This window comes from Nanorana parkeri, unplaced genomic scaffold (genome assembly GCF_000935625.1).
Source record: "Nanorana parkeri isolate BGI_ZX_2015 unplaced genomic scaffold, ASM93562v1 scaffold29, whole genome shotgun sequence".
NCBI classification, from domain to species: Eukaryota; Metazoa; Chordata; class Amphibia; order Anura; family Dicroglossidae; genus Nanorana; species Nanorana parkeri.
Genome location: NW_017306297.1, coordinates 600,697 through 610,364, shown reverse-complemented (window position 1 = coordinate 610,364; position 9,668 = coordinate 600,697).

Here is a 9,668-nt window from a genome sequence, read left to right as displayed (position 1 = left end):
GGAACGCAGGCACATTAGTGCCTGCATTCCGGTCCAGTGCGATCTGCAAAAATAGTGCTCGCAGCATTTTTGCGGATCGCACTGGACTGGAACACAGGCACCTCCTCATCTACCGCGCATGCGCAGATTGTGGGCCGGGGGTCGGGCAGCGCTTCGGGCGAAGAGGTCAGCAGGGGATGGAGAGGGAGTGACCCAGGGTCCGGCAGGGGATTCGGCTGGGTAAGTGGCTGCGTGTATGTGTGGGGCAGTTGCGGGGGAAGCGGAGTGCATGGTGCTGGAAGTTGCAGTGATGGTTGGTGGAAGGTGTATGCTGTGTAGGAATGTGCAGCAGCACCAGGCGTGGAATATAAACGTGTGATAAGGATGTATAGTCATCATCCAGAGGTGCAGAGATGGGCACATGTGAGTAGATGCATAGTCCTATACAACCGGCCCTTTGAGGGTAACCATACTGCTGATGCGGCCCCCGATGAATTTGAGTTTGCCACCCCTGTTCTACACAATCAATATAATATAACCAATGCAGCACTTACTACCTTATATACAATTACTAATACTCAGGGAATTACCTTTATAAAGTGCATTGTCGTGATCAGAATCTGAACCCAGAGCTTCTACTGCATCTGGCAGTGATTCTGAAAACCTGATACCCTGGATAGCTACTTACCTCTTGTGCAATCCTCAGTTACACCTAGTTTTCTGCTGAACTCTAAACAATGTGATTCTCCCCTAAACTTCCTATTTAAGCCATGCTTCTGCACTTCATGTTTCCCAGATTAATGTGCTCCTGCCAAACTAGCCAATCTAACTTACTGCAATACAACATCCTCATCCTGTTACTCGTGTACTGACCCTTGGCTGCTGATTCAATATATAAAGTGCATAAAAGTCTTCTGTAATCAATCCACAACTGCCCTTCATGTTGCATCATTCAACTTTGTCATGGACTGTCTGACACACATTTTACATTTACATGGACTGTTGGGGTTCAAAGCTCTAGGTAGGTGCGTTTATAGGTTGTTTATCTAGATAAAGACATACAGGCATATGCATTGTGGTTTGTATCAGACCATAGCTGTCCACATCTTTGGAAATATTTAGAAATGTAGTTAAAAAATGCACTGGTTTTACTTAGTTAAGCAATTGTGCAAACATTTGCTTTAACAATCTAGCTTACATTTCTGCTATTAAACTCAGATATTTCTGTGATTTACATGACTCATTTATTTTTTATATTATGAGGTGTTTTATATTATGCACATAAAACAAGATTTGTAGAACCCAAAGGCCTGATAAAGGCTACTGAAATTGGAAATACAGTGTTTTGTAAGCTTTTACATGTTTTGTGTATTAGTTTATTTCTCCTACATGAATGTCATTGCATAGAATTTAATCACAGCTAATGCATTTGCAGGTCTGGAAACACCACATTTCAGCCAATACTGTCTACTATATATAGACAAGCTCAATGTCTTACAAAATAGGCCTATTTTATGGTGGTTGTTATGGTTGTTTCAAGATGAAATAAACAATATATAGCTTTGCTGGTCTCAGCGCCATAGATATTTTTTTTCCTGGGGAGGGGGCAGTCAGCCTTGGGCACCTAAAGGAGAATAATGAGGTTAATTGTTGGTGTGGCAAAATATATCGGCCTGTATATGACATGCTCCTGACTCACTGACAATGTTAATGAAGTGCTTCCTGAAGGTAGGTATATATATATATATATATATATATATACCTACCTTCAGGAAGCACTTCATTAGAAGGGTTTCATTTTTACAAATGATTGTGCTGAGGTTTGTACATGTCTATGAGACTCTTACTTGTGTCATAGTAATAAAAGCATGTTTTAAGGGTACAAGGAATGTGCCATATGGTACAGGTTGCAGGATTAGTGAAATCCCCTCCTGTGCTGTAACATTTATAAAGTGACCCTACTTCTTCTGTTCCACTCTCTCTCATAGGTAATCAACCCATGTGAGTCCTCTATATGGAAGTGACCTAAACATTAAAGCTATTTCTCTTTTTTTATTATTATTAACATAAGCATTTTCTTTACACTAAAACATATAGGGAGTGACACTGTGCATGCCTTTATTTTCCATATTGGAAACCTTAGTGAAAAACCAACAAGATAATTTGCTGGTATATGCATGGCAACAACTCAGTTTTTGTTTGATATCTGTCCACAAACTTACAAAATCATTGCTCCCGGAACAAGTATCTCCATTATCTCCATTTGAAGATTCCACTCTATTCCTGTTCTGGTGACAATTATAATTATAATAATTGTCATAATCATATATTAAATGCCTTTCTGCCCTAGATCACAGTGCCAGGTTTCATCTGAGGCAACTCATGCATTATCTGCAATAATAGTACAACAGTCCTGCATCAGCTTGGAGAAGATTTTGTGTATGGAGTGAAATGGGGACAAGACTTGTGTTTCTAGAACATTCAATAGATATTTTCCAAGAAAACTGGATAAGATTGCAGGGCCAAAAAAAGGGTACTCTCTGCCTCTGTGTACACACACATGATGATATAATGAAACATATTGTTCTTAGTGTGCCAATTCTATTTTTAAACTAAACTAATAGTACTTTGTTTTAAAACTCAATTCCAGTAATCACAGCTGAGACCCATGTTATCTTTAGTTACACAGACCACTTATGTTAGGTCTACATAAACATTTTCAGCTCATACAACCATGCTTCAAAGTTTCTTTAAGTAAACTTATATAGTAGATATGTGGCAGTGCTGGACAAGTAGTGATCAGAATTTGTTCCCTTGAAGACAAACTCCAGGAAAAAATTATAATTTACACACCACGCTAGATATGTTATCATTAATAAGCTGTGTCATATGTGTGCAGGGCTGCTGTAAAGTATAACAATCTTACCTTGCATGCTGGCTGCTACACATAATGCTGGGCTTCCGGGCACCCCGAGGAGTGAGAAACACGACTCGAGCAGTGAAGTGCTCTGGGCGCATCCCAGCCCCATCTAGCATCATCCTCCAATCACCGAATGCCTTGTTTTCTTTAAAAAAGGCATTTTGTGAATTGGCGATGAGGGGCAACGATGCGACCAGAACACTTCACTGCTTCAGTTGGATCCCTCACACCTCTCAGTGCCCAAAAGAATGTAATTTTGTGTAGGAGCCAGCATGCTGCAAGGTAAGATTTTTATACTTTGCAGCAGTCCTCCACAAATATTGTGCAGTTTCTGATGATAATTTACACACCCAGTGTGCTGTGTAAGTTATCATTTTTCCTTGAGTTTGGCTTTAAGGTTATTGACCTTAAGGATATTTTCCTTATTTGGGGTAAACATGTGTGAGCATGGTGGTGTGGGACCGCTTGTAGGTCCCACTTTCACATCTATCAGCATTACAACCCTGGTCAAGTACCCCCATTCCCCATGGTTAGTCCTCACCTTACCTCCATTCCAGCTCTACCCCACTCCAAGTACCAACACCACGTCTTCCACTACCTTGCACTCTATGTAGTACAGCTCTTCATGTCTACACGCTGGTCGTTATTTTACCATAGTCTGACTAATGCAGTCTTAAAATTTACTAAAGGTCAGTGTTACAAAGTCTTTTTACGAAAATATACCAAGGAGACATATCAGTTTCCAAGTGTTTCTCACTTATACTTACACATATAAACACTCCATATGCATTTGATATGTTTATGAATTATTATTTATCCTTTCTATGGATTCATTATGAAGGGAATTTGACAGGCCATGAGTTATATTTTTTATAGATTATCTAGACAAATTCTATACATGTTGCTGAGATCCTCCCACTGCAGTATCTCGAAGGGGAGCACGTAAGACACAAATGAAGGAGAAAATGCCTCGGCCAGGAAAGGTAAATAAAATGTATAGTTTACCTTATAAGGTTTGTGCATCACATAGTAACTGAATGTGGAACGTTTTAGATTGTCAAACAGGAGCCTTTAGTTTACTTTAAAATAATCTAAACTGCACCAGTGGGCTAGAAAACATAAGAAGTTTCCAAACCCACAGATGGTTCATCGAAAACTTTAATTTAGCATAATTTATCATCTCCCTTTCTGTTTGTTTTTTGTGAATGTATTGCCAAGTAACACACTGGATCCAATGGCACTGCCTTGTCTGTGATAACAAAAAATATGAATTAACTGATCCTCTATAAGCAAAGTTAGGGCTGATCTGTGGAAGGTGGACAATGTAATTCACTTTGTCATCTGAACCACAACATTTCATGTAATTTTTTTGCCATATATGTACAAATGTTGGGCATCCCCAATGTTGCCAGCTTCCACTCAGGAAGTTTTAGGTTCTGCAAAAAAATGGGGGAACAATAGCGGGGTCCCAATGCAGATATGGATGGAGCTCTGTCACAACACAGCAGCCCACACTGATCCCAGGCTGAGAATCCACTCCAGTTCTCGTAAGGCAACACAGACTGGGTGGATCTTAAAAAAATAAAAACAAATTTGGAATGTGTGAAAATGCCTGTGAGTGTGTGAGATTGCGTCTGTAGTTGTGTGTGTCTGTCAGTGTTTTTGAAGACCCGTTGACACTAATACAGTGCATTAATTGCACAGTCCCATGCGATTAAAGCATAGTACCACGCAATCACACCTACCGTGCATTCTGGGACGGGAGGTGCGTTGTGTTGCCATTCATTTGAATGGCACCCCACATACACCACCCTCCCACAGCTTGATCACCAGCACCAGCTGTGCGTTCCAGTGCACTGCAACTTGGGTCACGACTTAATGACAAAGGACAAATGTGGATCCTGAGGTTACACAGGTTGAAAACCACTGCTCTAGAGTATACAGATAGCAGTGGACATGATTCTAAACTTTTTTTCCTCATTTTTCTCAGTATGTGCTGCTGTAAAATGGTGTCATAACCTAATGTACAAAACGTTTACGCATGTGCTTCCTTCAGGCCACCTAAACAATCAGTGACTGTTTTTTAAACTACAATATACACTTACAATATCTTTACTAACATCTATTGAAGAAATTAGAACTTGCTTTAGGGGGTTGTTAACCGAAGAATAAAGCTTCTGTCATGTGAGAAAACATTAAATATACAATATGTCTGATTATGTAATGGAACTAGCTTAGAGATCACATCACACTGTGTCCTATGTCTCTCTAGTGATAAGTAGCAGAGTCTGTTGTATGATCTGAAATTCTAATACACAAAAAATACTGTGTTTACAATTTTTTATACAGTTTCATAGTTAGATTAGGAGGTCATATGAGGGCAGAACACTGTATAAACCAAATCAAGCAGAAAGACACAGTTGTGTGCTAACATCCCCACCTTTTTTTCCATGGCATGCTACTTATGCCTGCACTGTGCATTTGCATGAGGTAATGCACATGTATACTATTTACTGTGCAGCCATGCTTGTCACTAGGGATGGTCCTGATGTTCGAGTCGATCAACAGTTCCACTCGAACATCAGCAGTTTGTGTGTTGGGCGAACACACGACCTATCATGGCCTTTGTGGGCTATTCGCCCACCGACACCCCACAAGGCACGGCGCACCGCAGAGTTCCTTGTGAAGCCCTGATTGGGTGAGGCAATGCACCTGACCACAGGTCAGGTGCAAGACTTTACCCAATCACAGCACAGTGCACTGTGAGAGCCATGATAGGGCAAATTAATAATGACTTTGCCCAATCATGGCTCACACGGCTAAGTCCTGTCAGGTGCCGGCCAAATGTAAACAGTTGGGGCGGAGCTAGCTACTGTCACTGCTAGCTTCTCCCATTTGTTTATATTTTCCTGGCATCTGTCAGAATGCAATATTTAAAAAAGAAATGTGTTGAGTTTTCATTGTCGTGAAAACATTGGACGTTGTGATTGACTCTAGGATTATGTCGGTGGATCCATTTTTTAAAAGTTTTTTTTATATAACAGACTTGTCAAAACATGTCTTTTGTTTTTTTTTTCAATTAAAGGATTTTTTCAAAAGTCTGGTGTTTTTTATTTACAATTTATTTTCACCCTTTACTGAATGGGTAGGGTTACAAGTACCCCTTACTCATTCACAAGGGAGAGGGGCCGCATCTGGGTGCCCCATTATTAAAGGGGTACCCTGATGTGAATAAGCCCCCCTGCACACCCCCACAACCAACGCACCAGGGCTTGTGGGGAAGAGGCCTTGTCCCCAACTGCACAGGGACAAGCTGCTTTTCCAAGGGGGACCTTGGAAAAGCACCCTACCAGTGCAGGTAAGGCAGGGAGGGGGGGAACTCGCTCATCCCCCCCTTTACTGCCCTATCAGGCCTGTGCTCGGATCAAGGGTCTGGTTGTGATTTTTAGGGGGGGCCCCACTTTTTTTTACCCATTTTTGGGGGATGGTGTTCCTCTTTAAAATTCCTACCAGACCTTAAGAGCCTGGTTTCACTTTTAGGGGAACCCCACGCTTTTTTTTTCGTTTTTATAAATGTCACTTTTTGCTGCAGCAGGTTCTATATATCGTACAGATGTGCCACTTTACAGGCAGTTTAAGGGGACCCCCCCAGGCACGATATTTAAAGGAATATTTCATTTTTATTGTTTCACTTTAAGCAATGTTAAAATCACTGCTCCTTTAGAAACAGTATTTTTTTAAAGTGTTTTTTGAATTGATACATGTCCCCCAGGGCAGCACCCAAATCCCCATACCCTTTCTATGGCCAATAACTTGCAAATAAGAGTTCAAAATGGGGACATTTGATTTTCAGAGTTTTGATCCCATAGACTTTCATTGAGTTTGAAAATCCGAGTTTGAACTTTTTCCATGTTCTAAAGTTCAAACACGAACCGAACTGTGTTCGGCCCATCACTACTCGTCACTTACTCTAGTGGTCTATTGTCCATCATACATCCCTATTGCCACTTCTATAGGTGCACTTCTAGTCTATGTTCTTCCATTATCTGCCCACTCTTGATATACAGTAGCGTGTTCAACAACAAGAGTGCCTTTAAAACTCTTATTTCTGCATTTCAGTTGGGTTCTGTTTCATTTGTTTAACACCTGGTCTGTGCCTAACTTTTACTTAAGGATAAGGCAGCTTTTGCTGTACCTCAACTTTGACCCAAACCTTATATAGATTTAACCTATTTTTCATAACTGAGCATAGATTTGGACTTGCAAACTTCATCAATGTAAGAGATCCCTAATGCGCATGTAAGAACACCACTCAAGCAAAATTATTGGGACTTTTCAGACACTGTGGTGATAGACTACCCATGTATACAAAATCATAAAATTGTCTTTTTTTTATTACAAAAATTATACAAAATGTCATAAAACACAATAAGACATGAGCATATTTGCATGCACAAAAATAATTCCTAAATTACATTTTGCTACTACAACATATCATACCCTCAGTATTCTACCAGTCAGCACATCAGAGGTTGTAATGTATGCAAGAGTTCTATCATTCTTATATCACACTGATTTACATGTTGGGGTAGGGGTAATGCTTGATGAGTTATTATCATTATTATTATACAGGATTTATATAGTGCCAACAGTTTGTGCAGCACTTTACAAAATGGGAGAGACAATACAGTTAAAAAACATTATTAAGTGCAACTGAAGAAAACTTCTCTATCTCTGCACTAGTTGTAGTCTTCGAGGTCTTCCAGCAGTGACAGCCTCTCCACACTCTCCGGTACAACTCCTAAAAAGTGTCAGGAAATCATAAAAACACAGAGCGCCCCTTTCATTTATAGAACATTTATTAAGACATTAAATAACATAAGTTGAATGTACTCACAAAAGCGCTGTCTATAACGCCTGAATGCACAGAAGCTTGCAGAAGAGTTATGATACTGTACTTATAATATCCAAGGGTGGAAGGGTGGGGGTCTTGAGAATGGATCACTGGCCAGAACTTAGCCAATATGCCATGGAGCTACTGGGCTAATCCTGCATCATTTAGGCGGCCCCCTTCTCCGCCGCACTTCCTTTGACCAACTGAAGCCTCAGAAGCACCTCTTTCATGACTTGGTAATCTAACAGTGTCTGGAAAGGTGTTACACAAGTTTCTCTTCAAAGTGTCCTCAAGTTGTTTCATCCTGTGCTCCCTCTGTGACGGCAGGATGAGCTCTGCAACTTTACGCTTGTAACGTGGATCAAGAAGGGTTGCCAACCAGTAATGATCCCTCTCATTGATACCACGAATCCTGGAGTCCTTTCTCAGGCTTTGCAGCATAAGGGAGCCCATGCACCATAAGTTTGGGGAAGCATGAGATACCAAGTCTTCAGGGTCACTGAGGATGACACTATCGTGCACTACTCCTCCCAGCCAAGTACTACTTCTTGGGTTTCTGGGGACAGAAAACCCTCCCTTGAAGACTGCCTTATGCCATCCTCTGCTTCAATGCCCCCACAGCTGCCATAATCCTCCTCCTCCTCCTCTTGTGTGATCTGTGGACCCGCAGGAATGATTTCTGCATAAAGGGAGCTTTAAGCGGTAAGGAAGTCCTCTTCCTCCCACTGTTCAGCCTCAAATACCCTATCCATAATTCCCCGCAGAGTATGCTCCAGCAGGAACATAAGAGGGATAGTGTCACTGATGCATGCATTGTCCCGGCTCACCATTCTCGTCGCCTCCTCAGATGGTAACAGTACAGTGCATGCATCCTTAATCAGCAGCCACTGACGTGGGGAAAAAAAGCCAAGGTCCCCCTGAGCCTGTCCTTATGCCATGCTCACACAGGTATTTGTTGATGGCCCTGTGCTGCTTGTGCAGCCGCTGCAGCATTGCCAAAGTGGAGTTCCACCTGGTGGGCATGTCACAAATCAGACGGTTTGTGGGCAGGTGGAATTCACGTTGAATTTCAGCCAGACAAACACTGGCTGGGAATGAGCGCCTGGAATGTTTGCAGACTTTTCTGGTCTGCCTCAGAAGATCTTACCACCCTGGGTACCTGATTAAGAAACGCTGTACCACCAAATTGAGGACGTGTGCCAAACATGGTAAACTTTAACCAGGCGTAGGGTGGAGAAAAGGTTGCTGCCATTGTCACATACAACCATTCCCGGCTCAAGCTGCCGTGGTGTTAACCACCTCTGGGCCTGCCACAGCAGAGCTGACAGAATCTCTGCCCTGGTGTGGTTCCTCTCCCCTAGACAAACCAGCTCAAGCACTGCATGGCATCTTTTTTCTGACCAGTTGCGTAGCCCCTGAACGCTTACGGTGAACTGCTGGTTCACCGGACAATTCTGCAGAAGATGCCATCAGTGAGGACGAAGAGGAGGGGGTGGAGCAGACAGATCTCACATCATCAGGTTTTTGGAGGAGAATTGGCTGAACAAGTTCCAGCATGAAGCCCTGACCTGGATCGCTCCCAACTGCAAGCAGAGTTACCCAGTGTACTGTGAAGGAAATATAACATCCCTGGCTATTCTTGCTAGACCAAATGTCAGCGGTAATGTGAACCTTGCTGCTGACTGCCTTGTCCAACGAGGCCAAAACATTGCCTTCCACATGCTGGTACAGAGCTGGAATGGCCTTACGTGAAAATAATTGGTGTTTGGGAACCTGCCACTGTTGTACAGCACATTCTGCAAAGCCCACCAGATGGAAAGGCAGCAGTTGTGAATCTAGCAATTTGGCCAAGATGGCATTTAGATGCTGAGCATG